The sequence below is a fragment of the Hypanus sabinus genome, chromosome X1 (assembly GCF_030144855.1).
Source record: "Hypanus sabinus isolate sHypSab1 chromosome X1, sHypSab1.hap1, whole genome shotgun sequence".
In the NCBI taxonomy this organism is placed as follows: domain Eukaryota; kingdom Metazoa; phylum Chordata; class Chondrichthyes; order Myliobatiformes; family Dasyatidae; genus Hypanus; species Hypanus sabinus.
The window spans coordinates 5,528,930-5,549,068 of record NC_082738.1 but is presented as its reverse complement, the minus strand read 5'-3'; positions in this window follow the sequence as shown (position 1 = coordinate 5,549,068).

Below are 20,139 nucleotides of genomic sequence, written 5' to 3'. Positions count from 1 at the left end.
CATTGGAAAGGGATAAGAGGAGGTTCACAAGGATGAATCCAGGAATGAAAGGGTTTTCATACGAGGAACATTTGATCACTCTGGGTCTGTACTCGCTGGAACTTAGAAGGATGAGGCGGGGGGTGGGGTCTGATTAAAACCTTTTGAATGTTAATAGGCCTGGACAGAGTAGATTGAAAATGATATTTCCCATGATGAGGGAGTCTAGAACAAGAGGGCACAGCCTCAGGATAGAGGGGAGTCCATTTAAAACAGAGATGAGGAGAAATTCTTTAGCTAGAGGGTGGTGAATTTGTGGAATTTGTTACCACAGGCAGCTGTGGAGGCCAGGTTGTTGGGTATATTTAAAGTAGAGCTTGATAGGTTCTTGACTGGACACAGCATCAAAGGTTATGGGGAGAAGGTTGGGAGTGGGGCTGAGGAGAGGAGAAAAGGATCAGCCATGATTGAATGGCGGAGTAGACTCGATGGGTCAAATAGACTAGTTCTGCTCCTATATTTTATGGTCATTACCAGCCTGATTTTCCCAATCAACCTGCAAGTTGAAATCTCCCATGATGATCAGAACATTGCCCTTTTGACACGCATTTTCTATTTCCTGTTGTAATCTGTGGTCCACATCCCAGCTGCTGTTGAGAGGCCTGCATATAACTGCCATCGGGGTCCTTTTACCCTTGCAGTTTCTGAACTCAACCCACAAGGATTCAACATCTTCTGATCCTATGTCACATCTTTCCATTGATTTGATGCCATTCTTTACCAGCAGAGCCACACCACATTCTCTGCCCACCTTCCTATCCCTCTGAAACTATGTGTAACCTTGGGCATTCAGCTCCCAACTACAACCATCCTTCAGCCACAATTCAGTGATGGCCACAACATCATACCTGAAATCTGTAATAGTGCAACAGGATCATCCACCTTATTTCTTAAACTCTGTGCATTGAAATACAACACTTTGAGTGCTGTATTTGCTACCCTTTCTGATTCTGCATCCCTAATGCACTGATATTCATTCTGCTGGCTGCAATTTTGTCCTATCACCTGCTTGCCCTTCCTGACAGTCTGACTGCACACTATCTTTGCTTTTTTACCATCTGTCCTATTCTGAGTCCCTTCACTCTAGTTCCCACCCCCCTGCCAAATTAGTTTAAACCCTCCCCAACAGCTCTAACAAACCTGCCCTTGAGAATATTGGTCCCCCTTGGGTTCAGGTGCAACCCATCCCTTTTGTACAGATCATACCTCCCCCAGGAGAGATCCCAATGATCCAACAATCTGAACCCCTGCCCTTGCACCAGCTTCTCAGCCACACATTAATCTGCTTCAACCCTCACTGGTATGTGACACAGGTAGCAATTCAGAAATTACTACCCAAGAGGTCCTGCTTCTCAGCTTTCTGCCTAGCTCTCTAAATTCTCTCTTCAGGACCTCTCTGCTTTTCCTTCCTATGTCATTGGTACCAAATGTACCAAGACATTTGGCTGCTCTCCCTCACCCTCCAAAATGTCGTGGATGTGATCCGAGATGTCCCTGACCCTGGCACCTGGGAGGCAACATAACATTCAGGTGTCCCGTTCACGTCCACAGAATTTTCTGTCTGTTCCTCTGCCTATTTAGTCCCCTATCACTACCACTCCCTGTTCCCCTTCTGTACCACAGACCCATGCTCAGTGCCAGTAACCTGGTCTCCATGGCATTCCCGTGGCTGGGAGGGGTCATCCCCCACAACAATATCCAAAACAGTACACTTATCATTGAGGGGAATGGCCACAGGGGTGCTCCGCACTAACTGCATATTTACACTTCCATTTCTCCTGACAGTCACCCAGCTACTCAACTCCTGCAACTTAGGGGTGACTGCTTCCCTGTAACTCTGATCGATTATCTCCTCACTCTCCCGTCCAAGCTGAAGGTCATTCAGCTGCTGCTCCAGATCCCTAACCCGGTCTTCAAGGAGCTGCAGCTGGATGCACTTCATGCAGGTGTAGTTCCCTGGGAGACTCTTGGTGTCCCAGGACTCCAACATCTGACATGAAGTACACAGAATGGCCATTTACTACACTAGGTAAAGTAAGAGACGTAAAAAGGGAACCTTAACAGAAGCTTACCCAGAGTCAACACCTCTTTCAAGATGTAGCCTCCTTTGAGCCCAACATTCCTACTCTCACCACTAGCCTACTCCCAACAGTGGCTGCCCCACTTGCCCCTAATGTACTTTTATTTAATTTGTTGTGCTCTGCTCCCGCTGCTGAATGGGCTGCCAGAATGAGCCCAAACACCTATTTCTGATGGACTGTGCTGTATCCACTACTTTTTCTAGGACTTTCTGTTCAAGGGCATTGGTGTTTCCATACCAGGCCATGATTCACCCAACCAATATACTCTCCATCGTGCATCTATAGAAGTTTGTCAAAGTTTTAGATGACATGGTGAATCTATGCAATCTTCTAAGAAAGTAGAGGCACTGTCGTGCTTTCTTTGTGATGGCAGTTACCTGCTGGACCCAGGACAAGTCTTCTGAAATGATAACACTGAGGAACTTAAAATTACTGACCCTCTCCACATCTGATCTCCTGATGAGGACTGGCTCATGGACTTCCACTTTCCTCCTCCTGCAGTCAATAATCAGTCCTTTAGTTTTGCTGACATTGAGTAAGAGGTTGTTGTGGCACCACTGAGCCAGATTTCCATTTTCTCTTCTACATGCTGATACGTCACCAGCTTTGATTCGGCCAATGTCAGTGGTGTCAGCAGCAAACTTAAATATGGTACTGGAGCTGTGCTTAGCCTCAGTCATAAGTGTCAGGTGAGTATAAATATTCACACATCCACATCAGCCCATAAACATGCAGGCAGGTATTGCTGGTCTCCTTAGATCAAGATGAAAATCCCACAATCAATGATGCACATAGTGAGCAATATTCAAGCTCTCCTAACAAGCCAGGTTGACTGATTGTTCACGCTGTTGTTTTACTTGCAATGTTTCTGGTTCACCGTGCTTTTTTTCCCATATGAAAGCACTCTAAAGGTAATTAATCGCATGAAGGGCTTAATGTTGGTTTAGTGACAGAATAAATTGATCTAACTGCATTGTGTAGTTAGCCAGCTCTGTGCTGAACTAAGGGTATATAGATAAGAAGTCTTTGTGGACTTCAGTTCAGAATGCTATTAGTTTGCATTTATTGTTTGCATGATTTTTTTTCTCTGCACATTGGGAGTTTGATGGTCTTTTTAAATGTTTTTTGGGTGTCTTTGTTTTGTGGCTGCCTGTTAGGAGATGAATCTCAATGTTGTATAATATACTTTGATAATAAATGGACTTTGAACTTTGATGATTCAAAGAAGCAAGTCCCCAAAGTACTTGACTTCTGCTGTATATTATTTGAAACAGCTGCTGTGTCATTTTCCTTTTTTCAGAGCACACAATTTTTTCAAATGTTACACTATTCAAACCTGGTGTAGTTGTACAAAACACTCACAGAGTATGATGCACTGGGCATTGTTGACAATCTAATGCATCAATGAGTTAACTAGAATTTATTTTGACTTCTGAGTTTGTGATGCAGTTACCTGATTATTTTTAAGAGCATTGCAACTTCATTGAAAGGTCACTATCCTGAAATGTTAACTCTGTTTCTCTCTCTGCAGTCACTGTCTAACCTTCTGAATATTTCAAGAACTTTGTGTTTTCATTTTGCCTTAATAACCTGGTTAAGTCAATTATCAAAGGACGCTGATGGATAGTCCACTATCCCATCCTATCCTATTCCTCCTTCTTCAGCCATTATCTCTCCCACCTATCACCTCCCAGTTTCTTACTTCGTTCCCCCTCTCACCTGGTTTTACCAATCACCTACCAGCTTATCCTCCTTCCTCTCCCCTCACTCTCTTATTCTGGCTTCTGACCCCTTCCTTTCCAGTCCCGATAAAGGGTCTCAGCCTAAGACATTGACTGTTTATTCATTTCCATAGATGCTGCCTGACCAGCTGAGTTCCTCCAGCATTTCGTAGCTGTGAAAGACTGGGAACCTCATGGACAATGCCTTAGACACATCTGAGGTTAGAGGCTTGGAATTATAGGGATCTACCTCAGAGCATTTGCTCCAAACTGATAATCTGGGATAGACTGCAGTCTGTGCAGACAAGGTTCAGGTAAAAACTTCAAAGTAAATTTATAATCAAAGTACATAAGTATATATCACCATATACAACCCTGAGATTTATTTATTTTCCAGGGGAATACTCATCAAATCCATAGAATAGTAACTATAACAGGATCAATGAAAGATCAATCAGAGTGCAGAAGACAACAAACTGTGCAAATGCAAATATAAATAATAACAATAAATAATGAGAACAGGCGATAATGAGATAAAGAATCCTTAAAGTGAGATCATTTGTTGTGGGAACATCTCAATGGATGGGCAAGTGAGTGTAGTTATCTCCTGTTGTTCAAGAACCTGATGGTTGTGGGGTAGTAGCTATTCTTGAACCTGTTGGTGCAAGTCCTGTGAGTCTTGTACCTTGTACCAGATGGCAGCACAAGAAAAGAGCATGAGTACCGGGATCCGAGGCAAGAGCCAATTTCACTTGCTCTCCGTGATGGTCACTCCTCTCTTGGTGGCACTAAGGCTATGAAGACTACGCTGCTCCGGGGTTTGGATCTCAGGACTCAGTTTGGTTTGGAATGTTGTTGTCTGCATGATTTCCTTTTGCTTTTTGTTGCACATTGAGTGTTGGTCTTTATTTTTTTTTCTTTAATTTGGTTCTTTCAGGTTTCTTGCCTTGTGACTACCTATGAGCAAACAAATCTCCAGGTTGTATAATTTATACATTCTTTGATAATAAATGCATTTGGATTAATACTGTAATGGTCCTTGTATAAACTGGATATAAATAGAATCATCCTACAAGCCCTGCGTCCCGTACTAAAGGCACACATCATGAGCATCCCATTCTATGGTGCATGGTTTTGCAATTTTAGGCTTTATTTGTCATTCCGTCTGGGTCATATCTATCGTGCAGCCAGCATATGCAATCATATAATTGGGTTCTGATGTAACTGAACATATACTAGGGAATCATGACATTGATTCTAGAGGCCTGAGATGTGGTAAGGTACTAGATCTGGTCCACCATTTGCTTGGTCAACCTGAGAGACTATATTATTAATCATTTCTGTTGGTAAGAGTGGGACATGGGGGTTGTCAGTGTTATATTTGTAGCCCAAATTGAAAATACATGAATATTAATATCCAGTGGAGATAAGATTGTGACAGCTTTTGTTGAACCATGATTGTCCACGCTAAAGAGTAACAACACTCACAGTAAAGCTTCTCACTTTAAACATCGGCATTTGTGTGAAGAGACTGACAACAATGTCAACCACCACAACAACTTGCATTTATATTGTATCCTTTAGCATGAGAAATTGTCCCAAATTGTATTGTGTGGAAATATCATCAAACATAATCTGACAGCAAGCCAGATCATGAGATTTCAGGACTACTGGCCAAAAATCAGAATCACATTTAATATCACTGATATGTGATGTGAAATGTGTTGTTTTGCAGCTGCAGTAGAGTGCAAAATATGGAATAATGATATAGTGTTTGTGGGTACATGGACCATTCAGAAAATTGATGGTGGAGGGGAAGAAGTTGTTTCTAATTTGTTGAGTGTGGGTTTTCAGGCAATAATACCTCCTTCCTGATGACAGTAACATGAATAAAGCATTTCCCAGATGGTGGGGTGGCACAGTAACGTAGTTAGCACAACTCTCTACATTACAGGTGACCTGGGTTCAATTCCTGCCACTGCCTGAAAGTTCTCCCCATAACCGCATGGGTTTCCGGGTGCTCCAGTTTCCTCCCGCATCCAAAGACATACCAATTGGTAGGTCAATTGGTCATTGTAACTTTTCCCGTGATTAGGCTAGGGTTAAATCAGAGGATTGTTGGGTGGCAGCGTGGCTCAAAGGGCCAGAAGGGCCTATTCTGCATTGTATCTCAATAAATGAATTAAGTAATTAGGAGTGAGTGAGTGTGTGTGTGTGAAATTTTAAGGTATTTCTTAAGGTAATTAAGGTAATAACTGGATGGTGCTGGCTGGGTGGATCCAGAGGGGAGGGATGTTGTTGAAGGAAGTGCCATTTACCCACAGTCTTCTGTAATCTCATTCTTATTTCAAGGAATAACTATATAAACAAACAGAATGAGACACAGAATGAAAACTTGTCATATTGAATATAATTCTATGCATTGATGACATTAAACAGCTTGTAGTTCAGAATAAGTTATGCTGGAGTTAATTGAAGGGTCCATGGAAAATATGCAAAACCACAAGAGTAGAGTTTTAAATTGCTTTTGAATGTCATCGGAAATCAGAGATTAGCATGTTCTTTTCACAGCCTTACACTACATCTTTATGAAATGTACAGTGCAATTAAAAAAAAAGAAAAAGTATTGATGATTACTAAAAGCACAACTGATCTGACCCTGATTTGAGACCTGAAGGGCAAGCTCATCACTGTGTGTCTAACACTATCAAATAATTCTCAAGTAATTATTTTTTGCTGATCATAGACAGGATGATAGTGTGGTGGTGTTTCCATAATTAATTCAGGAAGTGGAATTTTACCATGCCTTTCAGAACACACTCTTTAAAACTTATATTAAACACTGGAAATATAGTTTGGTGCCTGTTGCTATTTATTTAGTTAAAAGGATGGCTTTCTTCTTAAAATCACAGAGATTTTTCCAGCACTGTGGTCATGCAACCTCTACTAATGGAGCAGCCTATTTGTTTACATTTTGTTCATCCCTCTATTCCTTTAAAGTCTTGTCTACTTTCCCCTGAAATCACCTTCAATTACGACAGTGAGATTCATCTCATCACATTTCTATTGCAAAAACAAACCTCCAGCAATGTTTTTCGGTTTTCCCTGGATGTCAAGGTTGAGGTAACCTTTGTTGCACAAAGGACTAAATTTACAGAGATTTACTAAACTGTCAGAGTGAACCGTTGTTGAGGGTTTTGTATCACATCAAGTCCAGGCAGATTATGACACCAATCTTCTTTCCCTAATGGTGTTTTAACAACAATCTATTCTTCATTATTGATACAATTATTAACTAAATTGAAATTTCCCAGACATCGTGATGAGATTCATATTGCTATTGCTAATCTTCCTATTGCTAGTTACTTAACCACCATCTAATCATACTTAGTAAGGGATTTATTAGTTATGTCTGCAACTTGGGTCTCAGCAGACTTAAAGATGGATACAATGCTTTGGTGGCTTTAAGGATAGATAAACTGGAAGGATCTAGTGAAGGTATCTCAGCTGTTATGGGATTATTGGAGGAGATTATTGCGAGCCTGACAGAGATTTTTAAGTCTTCACTGACACAAAGAAGGCAATAGATGACTGGAGAACAATAAATGCAGGATTCCCTAAAGGTTAATTTTCAGGTTGAATTGGTAGTAAGGAAGGCAAATGCAATATTAGCATTCATTTCAAGAGAACTAGAATATAAAAGCAAAGATGTCATGTTGAGGCTTTATAAGGCACTGGTCCGACTGCACTTGGAGTATTGTGAGCAGTTTTGGGCCCTTATCGAATAAAAGATGTGCTGGTATTGGAGAGAGTCCAGAGGAGGATCATGAAAATGATTCTGGGAATGAAAGGGGTAATATACAGGCCTTGGGCCTGTACTCACTGGAGTTTGGAAGAATGAGGGGAATCTCATTTAAACCTACAGAATGTTGAAAGGCTTAGATGGGGTAGATTTGGAGAGAATGTTTCCTATAGTGGGTGAGTCTAGGATTGGAGGGCACAACCTCAGAATAGAGATAAGGGGGATTTTTTTCAGCTAAAGGGTGGTAAATCTGTGGAATTCATTGCCATAGACCGCTGTGGAGGCGGTCATTGGGTATATTTAAAGTGGAGTTTGATAGGTTCCTGATTAGTCAGGGTGACAAAGGTTATAGGGAGAAGGCAGGAGAATCAGATAGAGAGAGATAATAAACCAGCCATGATGGAATGGCGGAGATACCTTTGTTTAGGAAGAACATCAGGGATGATAGAGATAATTAATCTTAACATCAGTGGTAGGAATTGTTTAGGAAGAGGTCCTGAAGTACAGAATTAATCTATGCAATCTCCAAATTATGTAAGGGTTCCAGGTCCTAAGAACTTGTCCATAAGCCTATATCTCTATGTCAGAAATGTCTTTATCTTTTACTACCTATATCATTATGTTTTACATAATTCTGTGAAATTGAATAATCATCCTAATGCTATCGATAATTAAAACTAATGGAAAAGATACTATTCCAGTTATTAATGAATACCTTGAGGTATCTTATTGTTTTTATTAGCTTCAAAATTGCTTTATAAATGTATGGGAGAATTTGCATAAAATTGGATTTTTGTAAATCAGGTTGTTCATACCCTGGGAGATACTGTGCTTGGAAACAGAAGGATAAATCAAAGATGGTCAGTGTGTTTTTATTGGGGGAGATCCTGTTTGACAGATTTGAATAAATATTTTGGAAATGTGAGAGAAGGTGTTGATGAGAGCACTGCAAATGATATACTCCACAAGGTCTCCAGTGAAGAGTTTAACAAGGACATATATAGGAGACTGGTGCAAAGGGTTGGAGTCCAAGGAATCCAATAGAAGTTAGCAACTTGAATTCAAACTTAGATGGGTGATAGGAGACAAAGAGTGACAGTAGGGGGTTGTCTGTTCTGCCTACATGGGTGTGGTAGCAAATATTCCCACAACAAGTGTCTAAATGAGCATTTGAATTGTTAAGAGTGAGAAAGCTGTGGACCAAATGCTGGTGAGTGACAATGGTGTAAATAGATATTCAAAGGATAGCATGAACATGGTGGGTTTCTATGCTGTATCACTTTCAGACTCTACAAATTAAAACTGAAAATTGTCAATTCTGGAAAATCTGAAATAAAAACACTCGGCAGGTCAGTCAGCATCTGTGGAGAGAAAAACAGTTAACATATCAAATTGGCAGAGGCAGCTGCGGGAATCTCGTAGAGAGAAAGCGGTGGGATGGGGCGCGATGTTTGACTACATTTCATGAATTAAATATTTCATTGTTCCCTGATTAAAGCAATGAGGGAGATTGAAACATTGAGGTGAATGCAGAAAGTGAGAACTGGTTGCCTGCCTTTTGATCACTGGTGGGATCGCTCTGCTGCAGGAGAGGGGAGACTGCCTTTGATCACTTGTGGGATCACTCTGCTACGGAGTGGGGAGACTGTCTTTTGATCACTGGTGGGATCGCTCTGCTGCCAGAGAGGGGAGACTGCCTTTTGATCACTGGTGGGATCGCTCTGCTACAGAGGGGGAGACTGCCTTTTGATCACTGGTGGGATCGCTCTGCTATGGAGAGGGGAGACTGCCTTTTGATCACTGGTGGGATCGCTCTGCTACGGAGAGGGGAGACTGCCTTTTGATCACTGGTGGGATCGCTCTGCTACAGAGAGGGGAGACTGCCTTTTGATCACTGGAGGGACCGTTCTGCTGCCGGAGAGGGGAGAGCCTGCTGCTGGGCCCAGAGAATGTTACCCAGGTTTTCTGCAATCCCAATCTTTTTCAGTTTATAGTGTGTAGGGGAGGGGGATTTGGGTAACGATGTGCCTTGTTATGACAGTGTAGGAGGGCTCAAACAGAATCAATGTGAATGGAGGATTCAAATGGCAGGCAACCAGAAGCTCAGGTCTTTCCTGCAGACTGAACACAGGTTCTCTACAACATAATCGCACAATCTGGGTTTTGTTTCTCCAGTGAGACCCAATTGCCAACACTCAATGCAGTACACTAGATTAGAGGAAATGCAAGTGAATTACTGCTGCACTTGGAAAGAACGTTCGGGTTGGTCTCCCAGTGGTGGGAAAGGATGAAATAAATTGCAAATGATGCACCTCCAGTTGTTGCATCTACATGTCCACAGTTTCTAATACTTTTTCAATCTCTAACTAAAGGTCTTCAATTTGATATATTACTCTGTTGACTGACCTGTTGAGTGTTTCTTTATAAAAGTTGTATGAAAGGTTGAAGGAATGATTGCTAAATTTGCTGAAGTGTGACTATAGGTAGGAATGTAAGTAGTGAAGAGGACATAAGGGGACTAAAAGCACAGAAGTAGTTTAACTGAATGGACAGGGATCTGGAAAAAAAGATTATTAAGTGAAACAATGTGAAATTATCAGGAAAATAAATTAAAAGAGGCTTATCTAAATGGTAATGGACTGCAGAATTCTGAGATACTGTGGGATCTGGGTATCCTAGAACACAATTCTGAAGAAATACTGGAATTGGAAATTGAAATGAAATTGGAATAGAAAATTCAGCAAGTAATTAAGGAGGCTCACAACATGTTTGTTATGGGGGAGGGGAGGAAGAGAAAAGAAAAATTCATATGTCACCAAAGATTCTAGCAAATTTTGACACATATACTGTGCAGAGCATTCTAACTGATTGCATCACTGTCCAGTATGGTGAGAAGCTACACAGAATTGCTAACTCAGTCAGCTCCATCTTGGGCGATAGCCTTCCCAGCACTGACAGCATCTTTGAAAGGTAATGCCTCATAAAAGGAAGCATCCATTATTAAGGACCCCAACCATCCAGGGCATGCTCTACCATCAGAGAGGAGGTTCAGGAGCCTGAAGACATACAGTGCATTCAATATTTTAGGAACAGCTTCTTCCCCTCCACCATCAGATTTCTGAATGGGTAATGAACCAACCCATGAACCCAAGCTCTTTGCTCTGTTTTTCCACAACTTATTTAATTTAATTTCTTATATCCAGTAAATTTCTCATTGATAGTTTTTTTATGTATTGCACTGTACTGCTTCTGCAAAACAACAAATTTCACCAAGTATGTCAGTGGTAATAAACCTGATTCTGACTCTGACTTTCTCAAGGGAGCTGAAAGTTGATGGTTGCCGATTTCCAAGGCAGAGATGGATAGTTTCCTGAAAAGCAGGGAGGTTAATGATTATTGTGGGTAAGTAGGAATGGGAACCTACAATCAGATTAAGCCATGTAGGGGCTAGAAGTGCCAGATGAATGACCCCTGTTCCTAATTCATTATTCAAGTGCTGGTATGGAGAAACCTTCCAACTATCATCAGTATCTCAAGCTCAGACACTAAGTTCAGTCTAGTCATGACCAATCTCTCAAAGCATTTCATCACTGTCGATGTGAGTGCTACCAGGCAATAAACATTAAGGCAGCCCACATTATTCTTCTTAGGCTCTGGTATAATTGTTGCCTTTTGAAGCAAGTGGGAACTTCTGCCCATAGCAGTGAGAGGTTGAAAATGTCCTTGAATACTCCCGCTAGTTGGTTGGCACAAGTTTTCAGAGCCTTACCAGGTACTCCACTGGGTCCTTCTGCCTGGTGAGGGTTCACTCTCTTTAAAGACAGTCTAACATCAGCCTCTGAGACAGAGATCACAGGGTCATCAGGTGCAGCAGGGATCTTCACAGCTGGAGTTGTGTTCTCCCTTTCAAAGCTTGCATAGAAGGCATTGAGTTCATCTGGTAGTGAAGCATCACTCCCATTCATACTATTGGGTTTCGCTTTGTAAGAAGTAATGTCTTGCAGACCCTGCCAGAGCTGTCGTGCATCTGATATTGCCTTCAACCTCATTCAAAATTGTCTCTTCGCTCTTGGAAATAGCCCTTCACAAATCATACCTGGTTTTCTGGTACAGGCCTGTGTTTCCAGACTTGAATGCCACAGATCAGCATTCAGCAGACTACATACCTCCTGGTTCATCCATGGCTTTTGGTTTGGGAATGTACAGCAAGTCTTTGTAGGCACACGCTCATCCACACAGGTTTTAATAATGTTGGTAACAACTGCAGCATACTCATCCAGGATTGAAGATGAATCCCTGAATACAGTCCACTCCAATGATTCAAAGCAGTCCTGTAGGCGCTCCTGTGCTTCCCTTGTCTGTATCTTCTTGGTCCTCACTGCTGGTGCTGCAGTCTTCAGTCTCTGCCTATACTCAGGGAGTAGAAGTACAGTCAGACTTCCCGAAGTGAGGGTGTGGAATAACACATTAGGCATTCTTGATGGTGGTGTAACAATGTGTGTTGTTTCCTCTGCTATTGCAAGTGATCTGTTGATGGTAATTGCTTAGTGATTTTTTTCAGACTGGCCTTGTTAAAATCCCCTAAAACGATGGTGAAGACATTAGGGTGTGCTGTTTTGTGCATGTTGATCCCATCGTACAGATCATCTAAAGCCTGATTGACATTGTCCTGGGTGGAGTGTAAACTGCTACCAAAATGACCCCAGAGAACTCCCATGGTGGGTAAAAAGGATGGCACTTAACTGCTAGATATTCCAGGTTTGGTGAGCAGAATTGGGACAGCAATACATAATGATAAAAACTGGAGAGTACATATATAAATTAAATAAGTAGTGCAAAAAGAGGAAAAAAGAGTGGTGAGTTAGTGTTTATGGGTTCAATGCCCATTCAGCAATCTGATGGCAGAGAGGAAGAAGCCATTCCTGTATCGTTAAGTTTGTGCCTTCAAGCTTCTGTACCACCCTCCCTGAATCTTGTTATAACCTTGCGCTTTAACATTTACCTGCTCTGCACTTTTTCAGTAGGTTTTACACTTTATTCTGCATTATTATTGATTTACATTACTCTACCTCAATGTACCGTGTAATGTTCTGATCTGTATGAACAGTATGCAAGACAAACTTTTCACTGTACCTTGGTAAATGTGACAATAATACCAATACCTGTTTCACAAGAGCCTTTAAGAAATCTCTTAGTATCTTTCCTTTCAGTTAGTCCTGATGAAGGGTCTCGGCCCGAAATGTTGACAGTGCTTCTCCTTATAGATGCTGCCTGGCCTGCTGTGTTTCACCAGCATTTTGTGTGTGTTGTTTGAATTTCCAGCATCTGCAGATTTCCTCGTGTTTGCCATATCTAATTTGTTCAGGCCTTTTAACATTCGGAATGTTTCTATGAGGTCCCCTCTCAATCTCCTGAACTCCAGGGAATACAGCCCAAGAGCTGCCAGACATTCCTCATACGGTAACCCTTTCATTCCTGGAATCATTCTTGTGAATCTTCTCTGAACCTTCTCCAATGTCAGTATATCGTTTCTGAAACAAGGAGCCCAAAACTGCACACAATAACCCCAAGAATGATCACACACTCTGAAATGCCTCTTGCTTTCTCATATACATGAAGCCTCCACTCCAATTGCTGGGTCCAAGTTTAACAATATCCAGGCAAATTAGTACAATCATATTTAGTGGGTATAAACTAAGGCACCGAGTAACTGGTGTAATGTTTTATTTTGTGTAAGGACTATGACCTAGCAGATAGGATTAATTTACTGTCTGTAACCAGAGCCAGCAAAGACTGCAAACTAAGACTAAATTGGATTAATTATTCACTTATTGGTACAGGTGCCGCTATATTCACTCCATCCTGCTGCTGTTGTGCTTGGATCTTTACAAATTCCAATGACATTACTTCCTTGAAGCTTTTATTTAGACTGCGTTACAAGATGAAAAGGAATGACGGGGACTCGGTTGAAAGCCACACTAAAGGCCACCAATTTCACTTATCCTATAATTCATGTTGTCTAAATTCTGCTTTTATGTGCTTGGAATAATCACAGATGCAATTGCAAAAGGGCCTTCAAAATAGACAGAAATAGACATTGGCTTAAGATCAACCAAATGGTCTACAGTCATGATTAGAAAAGAAGTATTTAATTTATTCAAAGCAAATAATTTAAAAATATAAATGTAAAAGTAAAGCTTGCAATTAAGTGGCACCTCATCATGTCTAGGAAAATATTTTATAAGGTGACAGGCAATAATTATTACTGGAACTCAGTTTCTGTGTAAAGCAAGTACAAAGGCAACTTGTATGTTGGTCACAACTTTAACTTAATGTGATGAGTCCAGGCAAGTCAAAGAGCACTCCAAGCAAAAAGTGATAGCAAAGTACTAATGGGGTATTAGGACAGATGAACAAAAGTTTAAGGACAACTTTACATATTGGAGAAAAATGTGAAGGGTTTCCAAGAGTTTAGGACCTAGGAATGACCAAGGGCAGCCCGTTAGTATAGTGGTTAGCACAATGTTTTACAGTATCAGTGACCCGGGTGTATTTCCTGCTGCTGTCAGTAAGGAATTTGTACACTCTCCCTGTGACCACAGGGGTTTCCTCCAGGTGCTCTGGTTTTCCTCCCACAGTCCAAAAACGTACTGGTCAGGTGGTTAATTGTAAGTTTTCCGGCGATTAAACTGACATTAAATTGGGAGATGCTGGGTGGTGCAGCTCAAAGGGCCAGAAGGGCCTATTCCACACTGTATCTCAATCTATAAATTAAAAAATAATCAAAATGATCAGATTCTGTCCAATTAAATTAAATTAGATAATCAAATAATCAGGCTCTGCATGTCAGGTAGGATCTGTGGAGAGAGAAACAGAACTAATATTTATCAAGACTTTCACTTGAGACTCCATCAGCAGATAGGATGATTAGTCCAAAAGAATTAGGGAAATCAGGGCACAAGGAAGAGTTAAGGGATAAGGAAGTGAGGTGGACATGCTTTTGACTATAAGGCAAGTATGGACCGATCCTAATGTTGTCCCAGATGGTGATTTCCAGGTCATTGAGGACTAAATTTGCCAGCAACAGTCAAGAGAAACATCATACAATGAATGGCATAAACTAATGCTGACAATGGTATGTGACTGCTCCGATCCCTGAAATTGCATACAGCCACTGAAATGGTCGAAAGGTACTTGTAAATTGCATAATTATGAAATCAATAATACAAAACAATGAAATGTATTTGCTATTCTTTTTAAAACTTTTTACTGGAATTGAGGAATTGCATCTGTTTCTTTATGTTAAAGAATATAGCAAGGTTCACCCAACAGGATAACAAGAATTACCAGTGCTCTGTTTGACTGGTGGCAACTATGTGTGAAGGTCATAAAAATAAATCTTGCAAATACTGGGAATCTGGAATGAAAGCATAAAGTTCTGGATTTTTGGTGATACCCAGTAGGTAGGACTGCACCTGTGGAGAGAGAAACAGCTAATATTTCAGTTTGATGATATTTATTATTGAAATTGAGACAAGCTGGAGAAAAACAGATTCATGATGAAGAGAAAGGGAGAAAGAAATAGAACCAAAATAAGGTCTGTGATGGAAAGCAGTGGAAATTTAATTGACAAAGAGATGATAGAGTAACATAAGGCAATGGTAGCAGAACTAAGATATGTAGAGAATCAGTCCACAGGAACTGTATGTGAGAGAGCCTAGTGTTGAGTCCTGGACTCTGTAATGTGCAAGTTTGGGAAATGTAATTTTACATTGAGTTTCATTGGAAAAATGTAAAGGTCAGAGTGAGAGTGAACAGATAATTAATACAATTGCTGGCCCAAAGCTTAGAGTCATTCTTCCTGTCTGCATTAAGGCACTCTGAACAGTTCCTTAGTCCATGATCTTTACTCCCCAGTGGAGGGAAGATTACAATATAAGGTTGCAACACAAAGACCTAGAACAAATACAAGTGGTTGCTTAACATGAGGAGAGTGTTTGTAATGAAGGACCTCCATCTTGGTGGTGTTCAGGACTTCCTTCATTTTGTCAGTAGCGTCTGTCAGTCAGGCAACTCCTGAATGGAGACTCAGGAATACTGTCGCACTCAGATGTAAAAGGAGTCTTCAGTGCTGTTTCTGTAAAAATTTTGTTTTACTAGTCAGCATTGGAGGACCAGTGGATCACTCTTAGAGGATATAGTGCTTTTGCACCATGCAAATGTTGAGGTCTTCCACATGTGAGAGATTATCAAATGAGGAGAAGTGGTGAAAAGGTGTGTATTTGGCCATTTAAAGCTGAGCTGAGTTGTGTCACACAGAGAGTGGTAAATCTCTGGACTTCCCTACCCCAGAGCATTGTGGAAGATAGATCATTGGAGATAACAAAGAGAAAATAAATTGGTTTTTAAAAGATCAGGGAATTGAGAACTATGGAAAGCAGAAGAATTGGGGTCACGTGCAGAGCAGCCATAACAAAGCAGAACAACAAGGCAGGTTTCAAAGCCAAGTGGCCTACTCCTGCTCCTATTTTCTTGTGTTCTTAGCTCCTGGATTGTGAGAAAGGAGTTGAAGCAAAGGGAAAGTTTTGTTTCCTGCAGATACATGGGAAGGTGCCTTGGAAAATAGAATGGGTATTGGTAGAGATAGAGAATGCCACAGAGAGAAAAGAAGATATGTATGATGGTGACAACATTAGTAAGTGTCAGAGATGGCAGAACATGAGCCTTTGAATGTGAAGGTTTAACGTGTGGAAGATGAGATCAAGTGGTCACTCTTCCATTTAGTACAGAGAGAGAGAAGGTTTGTGAGCAAGAGGCAGACATGATGGAGTGGAATATTTGGTTGATGAAAACAGAAGACAAGTTAGAAGCATTAGTGTGGAATGAGGCTTTAGAACAGTTGGAAAGTTAGAACAATAGAATAGAGTTTGTAAGGGAAGAAGAGATAAAGGAAATGTAGTCAGAACTGGTGTGGAAGTAGGTGGGTTTCTGTCACTAGCTTTTTCCCTGTGATACTAAAGTCAAGAAAGGGAAGAGTCAAAACTGAAAGAAAAGCAGAATTTGGAAGCAAAATTGATGAAACCTAGCATGGTGGGAGAGAAGGAAGCAGTAGCTATTCATTCACCAGAATACCAAGAGAATAAGTGAAGGAAGGGTCTTGAGTAGTTCTGAATTGCGGAACATCAGACATATCCTACAAAGGGTGGGTATCGATTAGACCTATAAAAGCTCCCATTAGCAATACCTTTTACTCAGAAGAAGTAAGTGAAATGAAAGAAGAGGTGAGCACCAGTTCACTCAGGAGCTTATGGGTAGAAATGTGTTAGTCTGCTATGAATAATGTATTTGTTAATAATGGATCTCTAATTAATAATGATGGACATTGGATAGTGAAGGAATCTGATATTTATCATACCTTGCAAAGAAGGATGGCATTCTGGGGAAAATAAAAACAATATACCAAATATCAAAGGACTGCTAGTAATGAACACTAGCTACTAACGATGGATATTTGGTAATGGAAAATACCTAAGATAATGGACGTGGGGGAATGAATCACAGAGCTGTACTGTACTACGAGACCATGGAGAATAGCATTCGCCTGAAAATGAGAACTATTCAATGTATTAACATTAACATTTGAAACCAAATTACAGACCCAACCATGGGAATGTAATAAGTAGAAGGTGGAACAAGGAGGCAAACGCACAGGGCCCTTCCAGCAATTAATCACTAAAATAAAAATGAGTTTAAGGACATTCTCACAGAGAATTGGACCATAAACAATCTGCTGGAGGATCTCAATGGTTTGACCAGAAGGAATCCCCAGCAGGCTCTCTTCTATCCCCACAGATATTTGCCCCAGAGCTTGAGGATACATGCATGTGTCCTACAAAATCTGGCATATTTAAATTCCTGTGCACAGTCCTGTTGCCAGAAAACTGTTTTTAATACAACAATTATTTAAATTTTAGAGAATGATTTTGATTCTGGTTTTGTTCAGAGGTTGCTGCACTCGTACCGAAAGTAAAACAGCTCTCACAAGGGAGCGACACTTCAGATGTAAGATGATTACATGTGTTGTTGTTCATTTGGCTGCAAAATTATTGCAGTGTTAGCAGGGACATTATCAATGAACGTTGCTTTCTCCATTTTAGAGAGAACAATGACTAACAGTGATTGATTATATGATAGTAATCTAATTGATGCATTACATTTTTTTCATTAACCTTGCAAGTAGTTTAAAAATCAGTGCAAAGTCTTCTGCATTAATTAGGATATGGAGTAATTTATACGTTACGGGACTGAACAGTAGTAGTATGTAAATTATTTATTATATAGCAAAGTTGTGCAACTTACTGAGTTATAGGTATATATGCTGCAATACTGGACTCTGAGGTCTTAATGTTTGAGTGCCTTGGAGGATAACTTGAACTCATATTTGTTGTGCATGCTGTCCACCATAACTTAAAGGGCAATTGACATGTAAATCATATGCCGAGTAAGCAGAGTGTTATGTCTGTTTAAGAGTAGGGACATTAGGTGCAGTTATACAAGGCTTTGGTGGGACTAAACCTCAAGTATTGTGTACAGTTTTGGTCATCCTGTTATAGAAGAGACCATTAAACAAGAAAGAGTGTAAAGAAGATTTATGAGGACTATTTAGAAGGTTCCAGAGGGATAACTTCTACGTGTAGAGGCTTTGGTGCATACAGTATATGAAGCCAGTGCTTCAAAGAGGAATTCTATCTCAGATAATAAGTAACTGAGGAAAAGGCATTAAGATAAAAGGTCAGTGATAACTTCATCCAGCGGTGGAGCAGCATGAGGGGCTGACTGCCCTACTGCTTCTATGTCTTTGGCTCCTTACACTCAAAAAGTTAACTCGATGTGCTATGCATGTGGAGAAGCACAGGGAAGAATGCCTACTCACACCTAAATCATTTAAAGGACTCTTATTTCTTGCAGCCAAGTTGGGCTTTGATTGGAAGGAGGGTTGATGGTCAGCATGGACTCAATGGGCTGAAAGATCGGTTCCCGTGTTGTATCTCTCTAAGACTCCATAATGAAAGGCTGTGCGGATTTGCCAGGGTTGGATGAGTGGACAACATTGTAGTTTGAGACAGAGTGCAGTGGCTTAAGGTAAACCTTGACTGTGACCTCAACCTGTGTTGCCAGGCAAAGATTGAGAGTAGGCTGGGGTGTGGTGGACGGGACTGATCCTTGGCTGCTCCTTGTCTGGGAGAGTGGGGGAAGTAGCAGGAAGGGGAGCAGATCTGCATTGTCCGCCAGAAGAGTGAGCAGGAGGAGAGGAAGATTCCTAGCAGGGTTCCAAACAATATCAAGTCATTGGGGGTCAGTTCAACAGGTAACTGAGGGGTAAAATGCCCAGGGTCTGTCACATAACCAGCTTGCTAGTGGCTAGTGGCTGGTGGTGAGTGACTAGAGCTATTGCTCCCTGTGTTTTAGGCACTTTATAGGCTGGTACTTGGGATCTCAAGACTGCAGCATCTTACTACATGAAGGCGATAACAGAAGCTCTTTACCCTGGGAAAGCAAAACCTACAGCTCTGGCTAGAGTGCAGCAGCAAATGTGATCTTGGGGCATTCTCCAGGGTAGCAGTGTTTCCCAATGGTGTAAAGAGCAAAGAAAAATGCTTCTCATATTCAAGCTTCAGCGGCAGCCAGGACAACCATCCAAAACTTCCAGATCCCCTGTCCAAGCTCTCCAGACAATGCAACTGGTTCACAGCTCTAGCTACCCCTAGGTCTGATCCTGACCTGTTTCCACTGTCTCCCTGTGGACATGTGGGTTTCCTCCCAGTGACATGCAGATTAGTAGATGAAGTATCCAATGTGTAAATTTTATCCAGTGTATCAGTGGGATAGGAGAAACTGTGAGACCTTGGTGGACATGCATGAGAGAAGATATTACAGAGAGATTAGTGGATGAATGGTATAGCTCTAAGAGCCAGCATAGATTTAATGGGTTGACCAGCCTTTGGTGTTGTGAGGAACTATGAGAACCTACCTGAAGCCAACTTTCTGCCTACTGTAAATAAAAGCTGGCAAGTTCAGGAATTCTGCTCAAGAATGGAAGCATTTCAGGGTGATGAATTTGCTGATAAAGTACTTCATTTACCAAATGAACAGGGAAATTCTAACATTGCCTGCTCGAAAGGTTCTTCAGACAAGATTTCTTAAAAAATGTACAAGGGTGAATTAGGAATGGCACTCAGTATATTTAGAACAAAGGTAGGTAAATGGGGTGTAGCTACAGACCAACTGAAAAACTCAGAAGGCTCATGCAGCTGATTGTTCATTGCTGCTCCAATGAAGCAAAATCAAGGTCAAAGTAAATTTATTATCAAAGTACATACATGTCACCATATACAACCCTGAGATTCATTTTCTTGTAGGTATACTCAGTAAATCTATAAAATAGTAACTATAACAGAATTAATGAATGACCACCCAACTAGGACATTCAACAAGA